Source organism: Cupressus sempervirens, chromosome 3 (assembly GCF_028749045.1).
Source record: "Cupressus sempervirens isolate cs-2001-9-10 chromosome 3, ASM2874904v1, whole genome shotgun sequence".
NCBI classification, from domain to species: Eukaryota; Viridiplantae; Streptophyta; class Pinopsida; order Cupressales; family Cupressaceae; genus Cupressus; species Cupressus sempervirens.
This window is the reverse complement of record NC_143120.1, coordinates 346,745,968-346,753,373: the sequence shown is the minus strand read 5'-3', so window position 1 is coordinate 346,753,373 and position 7,406 is coordinate 346,745,968. Positions and strand designations below refer to the sequence as shown.

The 7,406-nt window shown below is 39.3% G+C and overlaps 1 pseudogene; it reads left to right on the top strand.

The window, feature by feature from the left end:
- Positions 1-5,222: 5,222 nt before the first annotated feature.
- LOC149566406 (6-phosphogluconate dehydrogenase, decarboxylating 1-like) lies at positions 5,223-5,894 on the top strand (annotated as a pseudogene).
- The last annotated feature ends 1,512 nt before the right edge of the window (positions 5,895-7,406 follow it).

Sequence of the window (7,406 nt, the reverse complement as noted above, 5' to 3'; positions counted from 1 at the left end):
TGGAAAGACTTAGAAGAGGAAAGGAGAAGATCACAAGATGGGATCACATGGTGGACAAATTGAAGAAGCAGTTCATTCCTGTGGACTACGAGCTTGATCTGTTTAAGAAGATGCATGGGTTAAAGCAAGCAGGAAGATCAGTCCAAGAATATACAGAGGAGTTTTACCGACTCCTGATTAGAGCGGGGCATGCAGAAGAAAATAAGGAGAAGGTTTCTCGTTATATCAGTGGGTTACGACCTAGCATCCAGGAAGAACTAAGTCTGGTAAGAATGACCAGCATTGAAGAAGCATACCAGTTTGCCCTACGAGTTGAAGAGAAGCTGAGTAAAAGGTTTGAAGGAAGACAAAGAGGGCACAGTCAAGGAGGAAGGGGAAGCGGTAGATCATCTGGAGGCCGCAATGAAACTCAGAAAAAAAATGAAGATGAGGGTACTAGCAGGAACCAGAGGAATGAGGGTTTCAATCACTCCCGTGATCAAGATTTTGGAAATCAAAGAGGAAGAGGTAGAGGACGTGGGCAAGGAAGAGGAGGCTTCTGTGGTACCTGTTTCCATTGTAATGAAGAAGGTCATCGTGCCTTTGAATGCCCTCAACGACAAGGGAGGACAAATAGGAGAGCTGAGGGCCAAGCTAGGGTTGCTCATGTGGATGAGGATGCACAATCATCACATTCAGAGGATGCAGAAAGAGGAGAGACCTTGGTAAATGAAAGAGTCCTACTAAGTGGTGAAAATGAACCAGGACAACGGAGGAGCTTGTTCCATACCAGATGCAAGTGTGAGGATAAATGTTGTGATGTGATCATTGATGGTGGTAGCACTGATAACTTGGTATCCGAAGAGATGGTCTCTAAGCTGAAGCTCAAGAGGGAGAGACATCCCCAGCCCTATCGGATTTCTTGGGAAAAAGATGATCATAAGGTCTTGGTAAGTGAACAATGTTTAGTAAAATTCAAAATTGGGAGTTACCATGATGAAGTTCTTTGTGATGTTATTTCGATGGATGTTTGCCATCTATTGTTGGGTAGACCATGGCAGTTTGATAGACATGCAATACATGATGGACATGCAAACACATACTCTCTGACAAAGGATGGAGTTCGCCACAAATTGAAGCCCATGAAAAAGGAAGGTGAAAAGGTATGTAGCAGTGCTAGGATTTGTCTTGTTGATGGAAGGAAGTTTTTAGATGGCATGAAACATCAGCGCATGTGCTATGCTTTGATTCCTAGAAAAGATAAAGAAGGTAGTAGTGAAATACCATTTGAAGTTTCAAATTTACTAGGAGAATTTGGAGATGGATTGCCACCAGTAAGGCAAATCAGTCATCAAATAGATCTGATTCCAGGAGCTAGTTTGCCTAACAAGGCTGCTCACAGGATGACTCCTACTGAAACAGAGGAGCTAAATAGACAGGTTCAGGAGCTGTTGAGGAAGGGCTTGATTCGAGAGAGCTTGAGTCCATGTGCAGTACCTGCAGTACTTGCACCAAAAAAGGATGGAGAGTGGAGGATGTGTACAGATTCCCGAGCTATAAATAGGATAACCATCAAGTACCGATTTCCTTTGCCAAGGATGGATGATCTTATGGACTGCTTGAGTGGAGCTGAGTACTTCACAAAGATAGATCTGAAGAGTGGCTATCATCAGATACGGATTCGAGAAGGAGATGAGTGGAAAACAACCTTCAAGACCAAGGAGGGTCTTTATGAGTGGTTAGTCATGCCCTTTGGATTGACGAACGCCCCAAGCACCTTCATGCGGCTCATGAATGAGGTACTTAAGAAGTTCTTGGGAAAAATTTTTATTGTCTATTTGGATGATATTTTAATTTTCAGCAAGACTTTGGAAGAAAATTTACTACATATTCATAGTGTCCTTGAAAGGCTAAGGGAAGAGAAACTGTTAATTAATCTAAAGAAGTGTGTCTTTGCAAAAAGGGAGTTAGTCTATTTGGGATTTGTTATATCACCTGAAGGTCTCAAAATGGATCCAGAGAAGGTAAAAGCCATCTTGGAATGGCCTACTCCAAGGTCTGCTACTGAGGTAAGATCATTTCATGGTTTGGTTAGTTTTTATAGGAAGTTTATTAAGAATTTCAGTGGCATATGTGCACCTCTAACTGATACAATAAGAGGGGATAGAAAAGAGTTCAAATGGACTGCAGCAGCTGCGAGAAGTTTTGAATTGCTGAAGAAGAAGGTGACTGAACAGCCTGTGTTGGCACTTCCAGATTTCAGAAAAGTATTCCAGGTGGATTGTGATGCTAGTGGTAGCGCTATTGGGGCTGTATTAAGCCAAGAAGGTAAGCCTATTGCATATTTTAGTGAAAAATTGAATGATGCAAAGAAGAAGTATTCTGTTTATGATCAAGAGTTCTATGCAATAGTTCAAGCCTTAAAGAAATGGAGGCATTATTTATTGCCAAAGGAATTTGTTTTGTATACTGATCATCAGGCGTTACAGTACCTAAATAGCCAAGGTAAATTGAATCAGAGGCATATGAAGTGGGTAGAATTCTTGCAGAGTTATACATTTGTGTTGAAGCATAGAAGTGGAAAATCTAACAGGGTTGCAGATGCATTAAGTAGCAGACAGTTGTTGCTTACAACAATGCAGGTTGAAGTAGTTGGGTTTGAAGAACTCAAGAATTTGTACCCCGAGGATCCTGATTTTGCTGAAGCATGGAAAGCTTGTAAAGAACCTGTTGCTATAGATAGAACCAAGTGGTTAGACTATTTGATTTAGGATGGCATGTTGTTCAAAGGCAGTCAATTGTGCATTCCAAGGAGTTCCATGAGGGAAAATCTGATTAAGGAGAAACACAGTGGAGGGATGGCAGGACATTTTGGTCAGGATAAGACCATTGCCATTCTTAGAGAACATTATTTTTGGCCTCAAATTACACAGGATGTGAAGAAGTTTGTACAGAGTTGCCAGGTTTGTCAAGTGGCCAAGGGGTTTAGTCAAAATACTGGCCTATATCAGCCATTGCCTGTTCCATCAAGGCCATGGGAGGACATAAGTATGGATTTTGTTCTTGGATTGCCAAGGACCCAAAGGGGTAATGACTCAGTATTCGTGGTGGTTGATAGGTTCTCCAAAATGGCACATTTCATCCCATGCCACAAAACTCATGATGTTGTCCATATTGCAGACTTGTTTTTCAAAGAGGTGGTAAGATTACATGGTCTTCCAAGAAGTATAGTTTCTGACCGAGATACTAAATTTGTGGGGTATTTCTGGAGGACATTGTGGAAGAAGTTGGGAACAGACTTGAAATTCAGTTCCACGCATCACCCACAGACTGATGGCCAAACAGAAGTGGTAAATAGAAGTTTGGGCAATTTGCTAAGATGTTTAGTTGGGGATAAGCCCAAGGGATGGGATTTGATTCTACCACAGGCAGAGTTTGCTTATAATAACTCTGTAAATAGGAGTACTGGAAAATCACCATTTCAAATTGTATATGGGAATAGCCCAAGGACTGCACCAGAATTGAGGAAGATAGAACAAGGGGAGAGAACAAGTGCTGAAGCTGAGGAATTTGCTGAACACATCAAGCGTCTACATGAGGAGGTTCAAGAACACATTATCAAGATGAATCAAGAGTATAAAGCTAGGGCTGATGCAAGGAGAAGACATAAGGAATTACAAGTAGGGGATCTAGTCATGGTGCACTTACGAAAAGAAAGATTTCCAGTTGGTACTTACAACAAGCTGAAAATGAAGAAATTTGGTCCCTGCAAAATTTTGAAGAAACATAACTCAGGAAATGCATATGAGGTGGAGCTGGCAGATGGTATTCACATTTCTCCCATTTTCAACATTGCAGATTTGACAGAGTATCATGATGATGGTACTGATGAGGAGCTGGTTTTAGAGCCATGTCCAATTCCTGCTTCTAAGAAGGAGGAGATAGAAGACATTCTAGATCATCGTGTGGGTAGGAGTACCAGAAACAGGCAGTATGAAGAGTATTTGGTCAAATGGAAAGGATGACCGATCGAAGACTCAACTTGGATTTTAGCAGCTGAGGTTTCCCATTTGGGATTTCCTCTACCATCCATAAAGTGACAGGGTCACTTTTCAATCTACCCTGGGTGTCTGATGCAGGAGTATCCAGAGGTATAAGGGCAATCCTGTGTCACCAAAAAAAAATGTACTTAGACTTAGTTTCTATTTTATGTCTTTACATTTTTGGATACCCATTTGGCTCAAATAAAGGGTCCAACTCTCATAGTCCAACTATCAGTGCATTTAAAAATCCCGAAAAAATAGGAGCATGCAATTTGACCATCATTTTGGTAACCTAGAAGGTGTGACTTGGCCAGATGAATGTAATCGAGATTTAGAGCATTCCAAAAAAAGAATCAGGTCAAAAGGCCCCACGGTTTGAAATTTATTGCAATTTTTCGGGTTTTGGAGACCCCCTAAGAATGCTTCAAAGTCAGGTTTGGGGCATTAAATGACCTCGAAAAGGGTCAAAAAATGGGGGACGAGCAAAGCTGGTCCATAGGGCTATAAAGCGCTTCGAGAGCTTTCCAAAAATGTAAACGGTTCGTCAATCAGAGTTACGGTTCAAAAGTTATGCCTCCCGGAAGTTCGGCTACCGTTTCTGGATTCTTCTAGAATTGCACCGACTTCTAACGCAGCTATTGGAACCTTCTATTTTGTCGGTGGATGCCTACTAGCACTTTCTAGAATGTATTCCTAGTCCTTAACCCTCTGGGGTCTATTTAAGGAGATTTCTGGCATTGTAAAAGGTAGTTCGGATTGGGGCTTGAGAGGAGGTGCTAAAAGGAGAAATATTCTCCAGATTTATGCTATTGTAAGCCCACAGGGCATGTTTTGAGTTTATTTTCTCTGCACTGTTTGTACCAGCTTATTTTCTCAGTTAATATAATTTCCCCTTTCTATTGTGTCTATTCTGGTTGTTGGGTTGTGTCCCCATCACTGGATCACTATGAAATTTTCATATGTTGCCTTTATTGTGAAAACCTTGCTCTTGGATGGTTTAGCCTTTTCGAAGATGACACCAAAATAGTCTGGTTCAATAGTTGATGCTGAAATAGTTAAACTTAGAGCTCTATACAATGACATTGCCACAAAAATCCAAGGAAATTTGTTTCAAATGTCCTTTGTAAGATAAAAGTTCTAAGCCTCCCTTGGATGTTAACCTTACTCTTGATTTTGATTATGTGAATACAAGAAAAAGAGATGGCTGAATTGTCGAGAATAGGATTGGCTGGATTGGTTGTAATGTGGCAGAATCTAGCTCTCAACATTTTAGAAAAAGGCTTCCCCATCTCAGTCTACAATCAAATCCTAAAAAAGGTAGATTAGATGGTAGATAGAGCCAAGCTGGAAGGAAATCTTCCAGTAAAAGGCTTCCATGATGCCAAGGAATTTGTGCTCTCAATCCAGAAGCCCAGATTCATAATCCTTCTAATCAAAGCAGAGCCCCCTGTAGACAAATCAATTGAGAGTCTGGCTACCCACATGGAAGAAGGGGACTGTATTGTGGACGATGGGAATGAATGGTATGAAAACACAGAGAGAATGTAGGAGGAGGCAAAGAAGAGGGGGCTTCTATATTTGGGCATGGGGGTTTCAGAGGGTGAAGAGGGTACCAGTAATGGCCCTTTTTCTATGCTTGGAGGGTCATATGAGGCTTACAAGTATATTGAGGATAAAATTGTTAAGATCATTGCGCAGGTGGATAGTGGCCCTTTTGTTACCTATATTGGAAAGGGTGGATCCGACAATTTTGTCAAGATGGTGCACAATGGGATCGAGTATGGTGACATGTAGCTTATTACAGAGGCTTATGATGTGCTGAAGTCTATAGGTAAGGAAATTCAAGATTTAATTATTTCTCACTTTCTATGAGTGTTTTTTTTTGGTGGGTGATATGATCTGCTGAAGTCTGTAGGTAAAGAAAATTAAGAGTCAATTTGGTTTCAATTTTGCAATCCTCTCATCTATGGTCATTATTTTTGACAATTTGGAGTTGTAACTTTCCAACTCATCATCCTGAGTAGAAGATGATTAGGATCATCCTTCATATTTAGATGAATTTATAAAATGTAAATCCCAATTATCAAGGAAATCCTGTCTAAACTTTCATCGAATTGAACTGATGCACACAATTCCTCACAAACAATAAAAAATAGTTACAAAAGCACCCAAGAATCTAAGTAGATCTAGATCAAACTTTGATATAGTTAAATTCAATATTCTGCCTTAACATTCACAACTTTCTTCCCTTATTATAAGATCCAAAAAGGCATCCTTTGTGTGGTTGCAGATTTTTTGCATACAAGACAAGTGGAACCTGCTTTATGATAGCAACTATACAATCTCCATGAAATAAAAACTATATTGCAATCTTATCAAAATAAAAATGTTATTCCAATCTCAATTATCTAGAAGTAGTTTTTTCAACTTGAACCCAATTTCTAACTAAATCCACCTTTAGAAACACCATATTATGATCTTCAAAACTTTGCATTGGATAACTGTTGCCAACCTTAATTATGATTGAAAGGAGATCAATCCTTCTATATTGAATCCTCAAAATCTTGAACTATTGAACTACTTGGTTTAAGATAAAATTATTTTTTGTTTAAGATGTGCCAACTTGACTGCTTATTGTTTATATTCTAGTATTTTTTCACTTTCTTTATTTTGAATTTTTTTGGACATTTGGGTGGTCCAACTTGAAGGTGGATTAGCTGCCTTGCTACATGATTGTATCATGCTTTTGTCCTCTCTCTATTCATACATATCAACAGTTTTAAGATGTAGAAGATCTTTTGGCAAATCCAAAGGAAATAAGTATCAATGATCGATTTTCATGGAATCTTGTATTGACAAGCATTCTTCATTGTAATTTATTACATTGGCCTTTTTCAAATCAATCCTTTTGCACATACACTATAGTAGATCACCAACTATGTTCTACCTTTTTTAGCATCCTACTATGAGCCTTCTCTTCACAGGTTCCAGTATTTGGTCACTTCTAAATATCCTTTTTCATGGTTTCAAAGAAATTCTTCATCCCTTAAAAAATAGTTCTACTGTGTGAACTATTTACAAGAGTGGGTATACACCATTTTCAAAGGGACATACTTAGTGAAGCAATTAACTGAATTGTTAAAGCAAATTATGCATACAACCATTGCCATAGTCTTCATTTGTATCTGAGGAAATAGTGCAACAACTTTCCTAGCATTCAATGAATCATTTTTCATTGCTCTTAAGCTTGAGAATAACATCCATAACTGCACTGTGGTCATGCTCATGGCTTCTTCCATAAATTATACCAAGTATGACTCAGAATTTCATTTCTCCTTATAAGATGCATCTTTCTGGTATTCACAAGCTACAGTGTGAGCAATC